This window comes from Mesocricetus auratus, unplaced genomic scaffold (assembly GCF_017639785.1).
Source record: "Mesocricetus auratus isolate SY011 unplaced genomic scaffold, BCM_Maur_2.0 Super-Scaffold_100009, whole genome shotgun sequence".
In the NCBI taxonomy this organism is placed as follows: Eukaryota; Metazoa; Chordata; class Mammalia; order Rodentia; family Cricetidae; genus Mesocricetus; species Mesocricetus auratus.
The window spans coordinates 10,999,213-11,013,729 of record NW_024429193.1 but is presented as its reverse complement, the minus strand read 5'-3'; the positions used below and the strand labels follow the sequence as shown (position 1 = coordinate 11,013,729).

At 41.3% G+C, this 14,517-nt stretch overlaps 1 long non-coding RNA gene across 1 annotated transcript; it reads left to right on the top strand.

Annotated features, from left to right (window-relative positions):
* On the top strand, window positions 1–11,323 carry LOC121142246. The gene is made up of 3 exons (XR_005879230.1): window positions 1–41; window positions 8,768–8,839; window positions 11,159–11,323. It is a non-coding gene; the product is annotated as an uncharacterized LOC121142246 (long non-coding RNA).
* The last annotated feature ends 3,194 nt before the right edge of the window (window positions 11,324–14,517 follow it).

Sequence of the window (14,517 nt, the reverse complement as noted above, 5' to 3'; positions counted from 1 at the left end):
GATGTAACACCATGGGGTAGGAAGCCCGGAACTATTCTCTGGTAAGAGAAATACTTAGATTAACAATTATGGGGTAATTACTTAAGTCAGAGCTAGCCAGTAAGAAACAAGCAAGGCCAACAGCTTCATAATTAATATAGACTCCTGTCTGTTTATTTGGGACTCATGTGGCTCTAGAACCAGGCTGGCGGGAAGGCTACTCTCAAGGAAAAAGCTTCTCTTTATACCTCATGAGGTATGTTTTCTATTTATTTGTTTCTCAATTGGTTTTGAGGTACTTAGAAGTCACATATGTTAGACAAGTGCTCTACCACTGAGCTGTATGCACAGGTGTTTCCTTTAAATAGCCTGGGGTTTCTCAGTAAGCAGCAGCTCTTGAAGGCCCTGTTACCTGTAGTCACCATCACAGTGGGGACTAATGAATCTTCTAACACATGATCTCTTAGGGGGGTGCACCCAGACAATCCTCTGTAATGTATATTTTACAAGCTCGGCAACTCGTATCTGATACTGTCAAAGAAAACTGGCAGCAGTCAGTTGGGTATCATGGGTGAGTAGAGCATCTAGAAAGTTACTTAGCTCACATTCTTCCTTCTAGCCACTCTCTAACTCCGCTCACCTGATGAGATCAACTACGTTTCATCTAAAAGCCTGAGTGCAGACAGATGTCACCTATTATCAAAGAAATAAAGTTTGGATGAAAGTATTATCAAACCACTTAACTTCCCTCTTACTACTGTTTGAGTTCTTCCTAGGAGAATTCAGCTCAGCAACAACAAAAAGCTGTTTAAGAACAGGAGACATCTTGGTGGGGAAAGCTCTTGCTGATTTGGCTTGACTATCTGAGTTTGGATCCCTTCCAAGTGCACAAAAACTGGTTGTGGCATACATATTTATCTCTAATCAGCCCTGCTGAGTAGAAGCAGGACAATCATTTGACTTGATGGTCAGCAGACATATGTAATGAGACATACACCCCGCCCATGCCTGTAGCACGTTTGGGCGTGGTCACAGGTCAGGGCATGAAGAGGACAGGACCAGATATGGGTCACAGACTGTGAGCGCTCTCTTGCCGCTGATTGGGTCACAGGGAACAGCCTGGGCGGATCTTTGGAGCTGGAACCTGTGACTGGCATCTGCCTCTTATGCATGTGTAATCTCTCTGAATAAACTTCTTGTAACCTGTATCGAGTCTAGTGAATCTTGATTCCCACGCAATAAACATAGGAAAATCTGTGAGCTTTAAGCTCAAGGAGAGACCTCACCTCAAATAATAACGTGAAGGATGAGGATAGAAGAAGAGATCTGAAGACAACCCCGGATCTTGACATGTGCTCACACAAAGAAGTACAAATGTAATATATGCATCACACAGACACACAGACAGACAGACACACAAACACACAGACAGACACACAGACACAGGCGCACACACACACACATACTCACACACACACACAGACAAACAGACACACAGACACAGACACACATACACATACACACACACACTCTCTCTCTCTCTCTCTCTCTCTCTCACACACACACACACACACACACACACACACACTCTATCTCACACACAATATTTACTCCAGAGACAGAGGCAGGCAGATTTCTGTGAGTTCTGGGACAGCCAGGGCTGCTACTCAGAGAAACTCTGACTCACAAAACACAATTCTTTGTTTTCAGACTCCTTTTACATTGGAAAAAGGAAAAGAAGGAATTGAAATAACATTTTAAAGGAAGCTAAGCAGGTTAAAATTCCCTGTGTTGGAAATGAAATCATACATTTCTTTTGTTTGCTTGTTTATTGGATTATTTTGTTTTATTTTTGCCTTTGTTTTTTTCAAAGGATGGTTTCTCTGTGTAGCCCTAGCTGTCCTGGAACTTGCTCTGTAGACCAACCTGGTCCTGAACCCAGAGATCTTCCTGCCTCTGCCCTGCCTCCCAAGTGCTGGGATTAAAGGTGTGTGCCACCACCACCTGGTCAAAAATCATATATTTCTAAAGTATCAGTTTCTCTAAAATTATAGTAATAAACCTATGATATGATGTCAGAAGGAACTAAAGATATTTTCCCAAACACGAATAAGGGTTTGAGAAAGTGGGATATCCACTTTTGTGATTAATTTTTTGCATAGTGTGTAGAGGCAGTTTGGAAATGCAGTGTTATCTTAATAATTAACTATGGATACAATTCTTTGATATCATATTGCAATGCTACATTAGTGTTTAAATTTTAGTTTTAATGTAGAGTCCAAAGCCTTTTGGAGACTTCTTTATATTTTACTATATTGAAAATTTGGCATGACATTATTTGAATATATCTTTTCTTCAATGTATACCTTTTTATGCACACATTGGTGAATTGTAAAATGTTGACATATTGACTAGTACCAACTTTCTATGTACTGACAGATCTTGTTACTTTAAAAATAGAAACACTCAAGAATATCTTTACTTACCTCAATAGAAAAGTGAGGCTGGGAATCTATCCTAATTCTAACTTTTCCTTGAAAGCCCAGGTGGTATTGACTGCCAGCGACTCTATATTATTCCCTGGAGTGACAGGTTTACCACATTCATTTCTGACAGAACATCTGCCAAATATCCAAGTGTGAACAACCAGATTTGTCTGCCAATCATTCTCTTAAACAAAGATGACATTCCAGAGAAAATGACATGGGTCCTGCCCACAACTCAACCGTCTGAGTACATCTTCACGAGGCAGTCAACACACCAGCACATAGGATGTGACATTTTTTGTCATACATCATTCTAAAAGATAGCACAACAAAAAAGGACTGATGTAATTAAATTAATAATTTGCACCAACTGCATCAATATTTTAGAGTGAACTAAGCATTTTGTTTTTGTTCCAGTAATACCCTATACATGAAAATACAAGGAGCATTATTAGGGTTTGGTGTCTTAACTTTCATTCCTGACAGACCATTAAATCTTTCGTTCTCCATCACTTTTTCATCTTTGGCCCAAAAATAAGTGCAGAAGAATTAGGAAATATAATTGCATTTTTAAAAATTTGACCTTGCAAACTGAAAGTGTCTCAGCTGCACCTAGGAATGGGTGAATGACATTTTAAGACCTTTTGTACTAGACCAGTCTTGGCCTGAGGATAAAAAGCATTATTATTTGGTAACAATGGGGACCGAGTTTCTTACCTCAACAGGGCCAACGAGCGGGTGTAGGCTAAATAAAATTCTAACTATTCTATGTGTTCTAAATCACAGCTGAAAAATGGGTTTAATATACAAATCCAAGATAATTAGTTAATGGCCATAAAGAATCCCCCCTCATCCCATAGCAGAAGCTCTACACACATGGCCATTGTATCTTATGAAACATGTTCACCCCTTAAGTGATGGTGGCTAAGTAATTCACCCTGTCTGTTTTGGCTTGGATTATTCTCTGCCTCTAAGTCAACTGAATGCCCACTGCTCCACAGACTTCTCTCCATCTTGAAGAAAAATAATTGTGCCGGTTCCCTATGTAAAAGAACCTCCATCTCCAATATTTCTTGATATGATACTAATCCAAAACCACTGGATAAATTTGCTCCCTTATTCTCATTAAGTCCACATGGAACGGCTACTCAGCATGCTCATTATAACAGCCAGGCATATTTTCAAACAGACTGTAAGTCACCCTTCAGCCTTCTTTCTTCTTCAGGCTAAACAATCCTGTATATTAATCTTCCCTCACAGCCTTTGCTTACCCACTCTTTTATCATTTCTGTTGCTCCAAGTTGGACTCACTCCCGCTTTGCCACCTTCCTCTTAAAGTGTTGAGAATAAAACTAGACACCTTACTTAATAAGGTCTTCAGCATTGCCAGAAGAGAAGAAACACGATGTGCTGGAACCGAAATGTCATAGTCCTCTTAATCTATAAGCATCATAGGCCCTTAAATAATAGCCTGGCTGTGCTGACTGGTCTCCAGCCCTAATTCTGCAGTAACTCTGAACTTCCTGATGCGGTCGTGCTGATGCAGGCAGGCCCTCTCCTCTTCAACGCCAGCTGTTTGTATCTGGGCTCTGACTCTCACGTCTTGCCCTATTGGTGTTCTTCTGGCTTTCCTTGCCAATTTCCCTAATTTATCAAGCTCACACGGAACTATTCCTGGCTGCTGAGATGCAAGCAATACCAACCACTTAATGTCACCCACACATGTGCCACGTCCATCATGTTAGAAATGCATTTGAAAGCACTGCTCGATGTGGGGCGGATCGTTTTGCAGTTACAGAGGGGAGATGTACAGTAGCTAAAACGGGCTTCCCACAGGAACCTCCTTCCTAATTTTTCAGGAGTCAGAGAACATAGAAGTGCTTTTATGTCACCCATAGAGGAAATCAGCACATACTGGCCGCTTGCATTAGAAACCTTCCCTTTGCCCAGTAGGACAGAGCAGCAGTGTAAAAGATACAGTTGCAGAGAGGAAGGAGGCGTTGATTCTTTGTGAAATAGGTCCCACGTGTGCAGCTAGGTTAAAGGTGCCAATCTAAATTAAACCAAACACGTATGAACACCTGATCTTTGACAAAGAAGCTAAAATTATACAATGGAAAAAATAAAGCATCTTCAACAAATGGCGCTGGCATAACTGGAGGCTGACATGTAGAAGAGGAGTCTAAAATGGCTGAGAGACACTTAAGAAAGTGGTCAACATCCTTAGCCATCCGGGAAATGCAAATCAAAACAACTCTCAGATACCATCTCACTCCTGTCAGAATGGCTAAAATCAAAAACTCCAAGGACAGTTTATGCTGGAGAGGATGTGGAGAAAGGGAAACACTCCTACACTGCTGGTGGAAGTGCCACCTCACACAGCCACTTTGGAAATCAGTATGGAAACTTCTCACGAAAATGGGCATCAATCTACCACAAGACCCAGCAATTCCACTCTTAGGCATACACCCAAAAATGCACATTCATACAACAAGGACATCTGTTCCACTCTGTTCATAGCAGCATTATTTTTAATAGCCAGAACCTGGAAGCAACCTAAATGCCCCACAACTGAAGAGTGGATAGAGAAAATGTGGTACATTTACACAATGGAGTACTATTCAGCAGAAAAAAACAATGGAATCTTGAAATTTGCAGGCTAATGATCGGCACTAGAAGAAACCATCCTGAGTGAGGTAACCCAGTCACAAAAAGAGAAACATGGTATGTACTCATTCATATATGGATTGTAGACATGAATCAGGGGAGTGCCAGCATACAGTTCCACTGCCAGTAAGTCTTGGAAACAGAAACCTTCATCCAGAGACTGATGAAAGCAGAGGCAGATACCCACAGCTAAACACTGAACTGAACTCCTGGAATCCAATGTCAGAAAGGGAGAACTGATGGGCAAAGGAGTTAAGAGTGGGCTGGTTTAACCCACAGAAACAGTTGGCCTAAGCAAGGGGGAGCTCCCGGACCCCAGACTGATGGCTGTGTGGACAACATGGGACTGACCCAGATCCCCTGAATGTGGGTGTCAGTGAGGAGGCCTAGGTAATCTATGGGGCCTTGGGTAATATTTATCCCTGGCATAAAAACAGACTTTGAGTGACCATGCCACAATATGGGAGGCTCTCTCATCTGGGACTCTTGTGGGAGGGCCTAGGCCCTGCTCTGCATGAAATCACAGTCACTGGAGATCCACCTTGGAGGGCCTCACCCTCCCTGGGGATCGGAGTGGAGATTGGATGGGGAACTGTGGGACCTGGTGAGGAGGGCAGAGGAGGAGGGGAGGGAGAAGGAGCTGGGATTGACATGTGAAACAAGCTTGTTTCTAACTTAAATCAAAAAATCAGTTTAATATTTTTTAAAAAGATGTGAATCTGGACTTCAGGGTTACGGAGGGATCCAGGTTTTTTCCAGCCTGCTTCTCCCTGGCACCCTAGAATATTGTCCACAGCTGTATGGTTCAAAGCGAGCTATACACAGCTTGTCAAGAGGATGTGGGTATGAAGGTGTGTGATCCAATCTTTTTTTTCCATTAGTTTGAGCATCTCACATGTGAGCACACTGAATGTACATCATTTCTCCTCTCTCCTGTGGCTCTCCATACTCCCCCCTCAACGCTGCCTCTCAGCGCAGGTGTTTAGGGCTGAGCAGTAAGGATTGTGGTCCCTGAAAAGACAAATGAAACAAAATGATCCAAAACCATGTGTTCATCTTTCTTCAGCAGCCAGTACTGTCCAGAACTCTTTACCTGGGGGTCAGGTCTTGTGGCATTTTCCTTCACTCGTGTTGGCATGTTGACTGATATAGTATGTGAAGGTGTAGGCAGCTCATGGCAGCCACATCTCAGTCCCAGAACACACAGCATCAAACAACAGACAGCCTGGTCCTCATGGTATTAGACTCTTTCCACTCCCTCTTCTGTGGTGGTCCCTGAGTCTCAGGTGTAAGGACTGTGCTACGGATGTACCTGTTGTGTATGTGCAGCCCAGTATCCCAAGCTCAGCTAGAGAATGACACGGGACACTCATACTTCCATTGCTTCTGCAGGAAAATATTATCTACAAAAGAGTGTTGAGAGGCCATTATTATAATTAGAAGATGATGGAAAGACAGATTTCCATGAAAACCCACTGAAGATCTGTACCATTGAAACTCTAGATTAATCAGTGTCTTACTGACTGGTCAAACTGAAGGTCATGAAGAAGACCTCTCTTATCCATAAGCGCTTATCAGCCTTGTCTATGAGAAGAGCTGTCTTCAGATTAGGTTTATACCATCCTGTATGAAAGAGTGAGCTGAATATCACCCGAGGATGACTTGACCTTCCGTCACATTTCTGTGCCATTGTAGTCCCACCAACTCTTCCCTGTCTCCAACTGATGACTTGTAACTTAAATTTAACCAAAATCCAAACTGATATCCACTTAACACAATTACTTCCCATTGGTCCAGATAACTAGGGTCTTGTGGATTTGTGTTCATGACACATTTCTTCAGCCCAGGGATAAGGCACCTCAGGACATGTGTTACTGTACAAGAATCTTATGTCATTTTTTTGCTTGAATAGCTGTAAGTGAACTTCTATAGTAAGGTCAAGTGACTTCTGTTATGCTTATCTCACAGAGAACAGAGGCCAACATGCAAGTGATAATCTATGCCCAAATAAGTAAGAGCATTATTGAACATTCATGTAAGAACTGTGTTAAAGTTTTTGTCTGTCTAAACTTTCAGAGTATCTAGGAATTAAGTCTTAGCTAATTCCCATTACCAACAACAAAACTGCAGATCATATTTAAATAACTTGACTAGAGATATTCACAAAGTCAAGGACCAGACAATTAGACTTCCTGAACTAGAAAGATGGTTCAGGGAATAAGATTCTGTGATGTCTTATAGAAAACCTAAGTTTAAATCCCAGATTAGGGGATTCAGCAACACTTAACAGCAATCATCCTTAAAAATAAAATCCATCTCAAATGGCACAGGACACAACTAGCCTCCATGGGCATCTGCACACATGTGTGTATCACATCCTTAAACACAGACATTTACAAATAATTAAAATAAAATAGTAATCATTTCAAAAATTGAGAGAAAAATCAGGACTCCACCTTGTTTGTATTTGGATGTAGCAAGTGCAAATATTCTGATGAGATTTTCTTCCTTATCAAAGTTTAAGTCACCAGTGACATTGCACCCCAGTCAGGGCATTTTTTTGTAGGTACAGTTGGCTACCAAAATTCAGCAAATTAATCCTCTCATTATTGAAAGGCTCCAGTGACTTATTTTCCCACAGTCCTGGGGACTGCGAGTTGATCATTGCATATGTAAGTGCTGCTATAAACATAGCTGAAAAACAAAACACAACACAAAGGCAGGGTTTCACTAAATTGCCCAAGATGGAGTTGAGCTTTTCCTGAGTCTGCCTCAGCATCCAATTAGCTTAGATGGCAAGTCACGGTCACCAGAACCCCAGTTGCCATTTAGGCTTTAAAATTTTTTTTTGCTGGGCAGTGGTGGCGGATGCCTTTAATCCCAGCACTTGGGAGGCAGTGGCAGGAGGATCTCTGTGAGTTCGAGACCAGCCTGGTCTATAAGAGTGAGTTCCAGGACAGCCTCCAAAGCCACAGAGAAGCCCAGTTCCCCCTCCCTCCTCTCCTCCTTCTCTCCCCGCACCTCCCATCTGCTCCTAGAAAAGGGTAAGGTCTCCCCTAGGAAGTTTTGGCCTTCTTGCTCACACTGGCTATGGCATTTTCCAGTGCATTCTCTGTCTTTGCACCTAACTGGGGTTTCCTGATTCTCCTAACTCATTGATTCTAAGACACAGGAAGAGTCTTTGGAGTTAGTCAGCTCACACTTCTGTTTTACTCAAGAATAATTTATCAAGGGAGACAAGGACCCCTAAATGCAGCAGATATTTGATGCTAGTACTAAGCTTATATTGTTGCCGTAGCAACCTGGTCATTAAGGATATTTCAGCTTTTTCTATTAACCTCTATTTTCAAAGGTTTATAACTTCTTGATAAAAATTACCTCCAGGCTAAAATCTGGCATATATGATCTTAGACGTGCCAGGTGTCAGTGAATATATACATATATAGTATCCATTTTCCCAAAGACCTGGTGAATTTCCAAATGAATTATCTCATTTCTCACAGGGTCCAGATCCATTACATTTTCTGTGAACTTGATTAGCTTTAGAAGTTGCTTGTGACCACACAACTGAAAGAATTTATAAAATCTCATATCTCATGTTTCCTCTTCTTCTCTTCTCTCACCCTCTCTGGGAGGTATGGCCACACTGATACTTCTAGAAAATTGTCGCCTACACCTGCCTGGCTCTTGATCGGCTTTAACCTCATGTAAGTAGACTGACTCAGTTACACTGTTTGCCTGGAGCTTATATCTTACCTCAGATCATTGGGAAGAAAATTAAAAGCAGGTGGTGTGAAGGGTAGAGTCAGGGGTAAAACAGCAGTCAGGAGCCTCCCAGGCTTAGCAAGGGCCATGATCCCAGGAAGGGACCTGAAATTCACCAAGAGCTACAAGTCCATCCCGATTTCCCACTGTCTTTTAGAATTGGGCAATACCAATTTCAAAACTTTCTCTTTGTTTTGTATAAGGTAAAATTTCAATATCTTCCTCTTGAATATTTTCAAAGAAAATTTAAACACACAGAGAAGCTGAAAGGTAATATGAAAACCATCTACTTATCTCTCGTGCTAACCAAGCATTAATACTTTACTGAGCAATTTGAGAGTTGTCTACAGCACTCAACTTGAGACCTGAATATTTGCATAGCTGTCCCCTGGACATCATGATAGTATCCTATATAGCCACACAGTGGTCACATTTAGGCCGTTTAAGATTGGTAGCATTATGTAAAGTGATCCATAAGAGAGTACTCTCAATTGTCTCACTAAAAGACTTTCTTAACTTCATGTGCAATCTAATCCAGTGAAAGACAGTGTACTGTGGTCAGCCAGATTATAGTGTCCTTCAGCACAGTCTTCCCCTAATCTGAGCTCACTCTTCCTAGTTATGATGCTCTAGTTAAGACATTCTCCATTTCCTCCCATGCCGTGCAAGTCCATGGACCACATCCAGATGCATAGATATCCAAAAGGTTTCCTGTTTATTTTTTGTTTTGTTTTTCTTGTGCTGAGAGAAACTCCTGGAAGTGAGATTGATAACTTAGAATGGTATGCACTTTATTTCAGTTGGCCGGGCCTGTTAAGGCCCCCACTCATTGGCCTGGCCACTACTAGTGTTTGTGAGGGGCACTTTTCACACACCTACTGACAACAGTACTGTAAGTCATTCCACGTCATCCCCTTAACATCTTACTGCACATCTGGACCGGACAGAAACTGGGAAGCCTAAGTGTTTGGCACCCAGTTTGGTTTGCTTATTGATGAATTGTCTCTTCAGTTTACATTTCTCAAATAATTTGTGTACCTGCCTTGTGAATTTGGTGGAAGCTCTGTATATTAAAAATATGAATTTCCTCATTTTGTCTAATTTAGAATCTTTAAGATTCATGGATTTGTTTGTAAATTCTCTTTATGGAGTCACCTGTCACTCAAAAGATCTTCAGTGTGTGTGTGTGTGTGTGTGTGTGTGTGTGTGTGTGTGTGTGTGAGTGTGTATGTGTGTATGTGTGAGTATGTGTGTGTGTGTATGCACGCACACACACATATCCACATACAGCTCAATAGTATCTTTTTATCTCTCATCTTTTCATTTCCTATACAGGAAACAATGACTCCTATCACTGTGATTTATATGTAATCTAGATTATACAGTAAGCAATAGTTAGCAAAAATATTTTTAAGGCTTTCGTGTAGTTTTAATTTACGAGGTGTCACACAGGACTTAATTTTATTATCTTTTGGCTGACTATCAAGTTAATTTTTTTTAAACAGGACAATGTATTAAGTTGTCACTTTTCTTCACACTGTATAGGAATACTGCCTTAATCTCATTAGAGTCCCATGTATGTTAATATTGATTTTTCCGTCTTTCTTATTGATCTATTTATTTCTTCATTTGCCTACACCATGGCGATGTGAATGTGTCTTCCATTTCAAGGATTTATGATTGTCACTGTTGTCTGTATTAAATTACTTCCATTGGTTAGGTTACAGAGGTAGCATATTTTCTGCCGGCAAGATGACCCAGTAGGTCCAGGCATCTGCTGCCATGGCTGAGGACATCAGCTTGACCCCTGGAACTGACAGAGACAGTGTACTTTATAACTGTTGCACATACAAAAGAGTAATTTCACTCTATCAGGTAGATAATAACTGGTCTGTTCAAATGAAGATCACTTAAGTGTCTCTGTAGAGACTGTCCTTCCATGGGGCTGGCCATGTCACAGGTAAGATATCTGATACCAGGTGGATCATTTTTTCTCTGTCACAAACTTGGACTTTCTATCTGGAAGTAACAGGCTTTCGTTATTTTTAGAATTCAGAAAGTCTGTTTCTATATAAGCACACATGGGTCTCTCACGACCAGACATACAGTGAACCTTTTTAATCTCCAAGCTTGGCTCCTTCCTCAAATTTGAGGATTTCTTCTGATTTTGGGGTTTTTTGTTTGTTTGTTTGTTTGGTTGGTTGGTTTGGTTTTTGTGTTTTTGTTTTTGACCACCATTATTTTGTATCATCTCTCTGCAGTACTGATTCATCTCCAGCTACATTTCTTGGCCCATTCTCCCTGTCTTGCATGTAACTCCATACCAACAATAAGCAGCAACAGGAAGCCCAGCACATTCAAGATGCAAGCAATAAGGCATGTCTGCTGAGGAGAGCTTCCAGTACTGAGTGGACACAGCTTGAGAGAGGGCATCTGTGCTGTGGGCAGTAGCACCTTAGAGACAGGCCTGCCCAAGCCTGCTAGAGCACACATTACTGTGATACCGCAAACTACGTATGTGGGATCTAGAGCTATAGGGTTGAAGTCCTGTGTATCAAAATACATTGATGGGTAGATTATTGTTTGACTCCATCTTTCCTGGCTGCCATCCTTGTCTTTCCCTTGAAATGGCCATGCTTACTATGAGGCATTATATGCTGTAATGGTGACTTTCTTTTCCATTTCATGGGAGCTCATATTTAAGATTATTCTCAGAAGAGTCTTTGGACTTTGGAGCAGTGTTGGATATTTAAAGGTATTCCAGAGATTGAACTAAAAAATGAATTTTGCATTATGAGATGACCATGAGGTTTTGGGGGCCAGGCATGGAATGCTATAGACTGAACCTGAAAAGTATTCCACAGATTCGTGTTCATAATCCTTGTTTCCCAGCTAGTGGCATGGCTTGAGGGAGAGAGGAATTGTATGACATAGATCAGTCACTAGGGATGGGTTTGTGATGGTTGTATTTTAACCCCTCATTCTTGCCCTTCTTTACTTTCTGGTATACCAGGATGTAAACAGCTGTCCATTATGCTACTGTTGCCATAGATGAAGCTACTCCACTATGCCTGACTGTCCTGTGATGGGCCGAAACCCTCTGCAGCCACGAATCAAAATAAAACAGTCCTCTCTTCAACAGTTTCGTTAAGTATTTTGTCATAGATACACAAAAGTAATTCCCCCCGGGTTCTCCAGTGTGGTCGTCCAGACCCTTGCTTAGGAATTTCCAAATTGTAATCTTTATAAGAGTTAAACTCTTCTGAAATTGTAATGGATTCTAAGAGAGACAGATAAATTCAGGTATCTGTTTGCTTTCTAAGATTTAGTTTTCATTTTTAATTAATGCTGTATATTGTGTGTGTGCGTGTGTCAGGGTGTACATCCATGTGGCTGCGGTTGCCCACAAGGCCAGAAGGGGTTATGAATTGGCGCTGTGTGTGGTTGTGAACACCCTCATGTAGGTAGCCGGAACGAAACTGAGTTTGGATCCTCTGCAGTAGTAGCTTTCAACTACTGAGCCATCTCTCCTGCCTTTGGTTGATTTTCCTACAATAGCATCCTCCTTTAATTCTAATGATGTTTACCTTGAATTGAAAATGCTTACTTTATTAACTGGAATCAGTTTGACTTGCTTTCTATTTTATCTTGTGAATGTAAGGATTTTTGAGTTTTCTTTTCTAACACATCCCTGTCCAATGTACCCCCTCAGACTTGATTGAAATTTTGAACTTTGAATGTTTAGCTTTCTCTTTTCTTATTAAGAATAAAAATTGCCTCTAAAATTTTAATCATAATCAAGAAATACTAAACTTGATCTCAATACAGTTAAATTATGTTTTCAACAAAAATGCTTGCTCTATCATTTGATGCTTATTTTAATCAATTTGAAGTAGATCTGGAAGTTTAATAGTTTACAAAGAACCCAACAGGATGGTGTAGTTTAAAGTCATTGTATAACAAGGCATTCCTTCCTCTTGTCATTATTGTTGCTTAACAGCTTCCTCTGAGACTGAAACATTGTGTCCTGCAGAGAAACCCCCTAATCTGGAAGATGAACAAGGCAAAACAGGAAGTCCCTGAAATCAGCCAGATTCACTAGTACTGGGAGTCACCATTGGTATATAGGACCTCTTGTAAATATTGCCAGCTGTGGAGGGCCCTAAATAAGAATAGCATAATAAACCATCTTAATATTCCTACTATATTCTTAGAGACTAACACTTAGTTAAGTTTCTATGCCTCTCTGCCTGCTTATCCTCCTGTACAGCATATTTTCAAGGCCTGCAGTCACAGTCTCTCCCACCATTCTGCCTCCTGGCCTGCAGTCCAGACTCCCCTAGCTGCAGACTTTTGTCCTTGGAACATATCCTACCAAGGCTAAGCTTTCTGCTTCAAAGCAATAGCTCCTCCCACCTAACCCCCCACCCTCTGCCAAGCGTCCTGCTTTAACCACTATAAGAATCCTTGAGAGAAAATGAAATTTTACAGTTTGATCAGAAAGCCTGTCTTGCTGTCTGTTTCTAGTATCTCTTGCCCCTTTCATTCCAGATTCCTGTGGGTTCAGCCCCCGTTGTGCCCTGCTGGCCAGGGTACACTAGCCCCTCTGTGCCAGAGAAAGCAATAAAAAGTGGGAGTTTTTCTCAAACTGAACAGAGCCAAGAGCAAAGAAGACTCTCAGGTCAGACCAGCTGTCAGGAAGAAGCAGAAGTCAGCAGAGTTGCCTGAAGGAGGTTTAGATCAACTGGACCATCAGAAGGAAACTCTCCAACCTGTTGAGATGCCTGCAGGCTGTGCAGTGTGATCCAGTTTCCCAGCTGTCATCCATGCTTGTGTGCTCTTTGGTGACATGTCTATCTTTGAATCATTTCTGCTGCTGTAAGTTACCCCTCGCCCATATCCTGTAAGTAACCCCAATGAAACTAATGGTGAGTTCACCAAGTTGGTTTCTGGTGGTATTTACACTTTGGTCTGTCATGCTTTTCTGATCTGGGGTGAGTAGATATGTTTTATTCCACACACTTATAAATCGATTGGAATTCTCTAGGTACATCATGAGATGTCTCAGTGGCAAAGGTTACTTGTTGCCTGACAAGTTTGATGGGTGCCACAGCATGTGTGAACACACACACACACACATACAAACCTATATTGCTATATCCAACAGAATTTAGTGAGGGAATCCCACTGAAATAGTCAGGCTGGGGTTCTGAACTGAGTGATTCCTGGCCAGAGCACAGGATCCAAACTGATGGCAGAAACCAAAACTCCCATACTCTTCAGATGACCCTGAAGGAAATACAACCTACTTTAAACATCCCTCTAAAATCTGCCCAAGAAAAAAGTATTTGTTTAATACAAAAGGAAATGAAACAATGTCATACCTACATTGCTTTCTGCAGTCACATTTGGTGTCCGGTTTATGTTTTAGTGAATGAAACTCGGGGCCCTACGTGTCACTTTGAATTTTCTTACACGCCAGATCGTCAGCTTACTACAAGAAATAATAGTCAGGTGTGTCCAACCTTTTAAAATTGTCATCATCTACAAATAAATGCTCAGGAACCACACAGCTGAGTCACTGCCTCCCCCTCATTACTTAAACTATTGTCAGCATTTT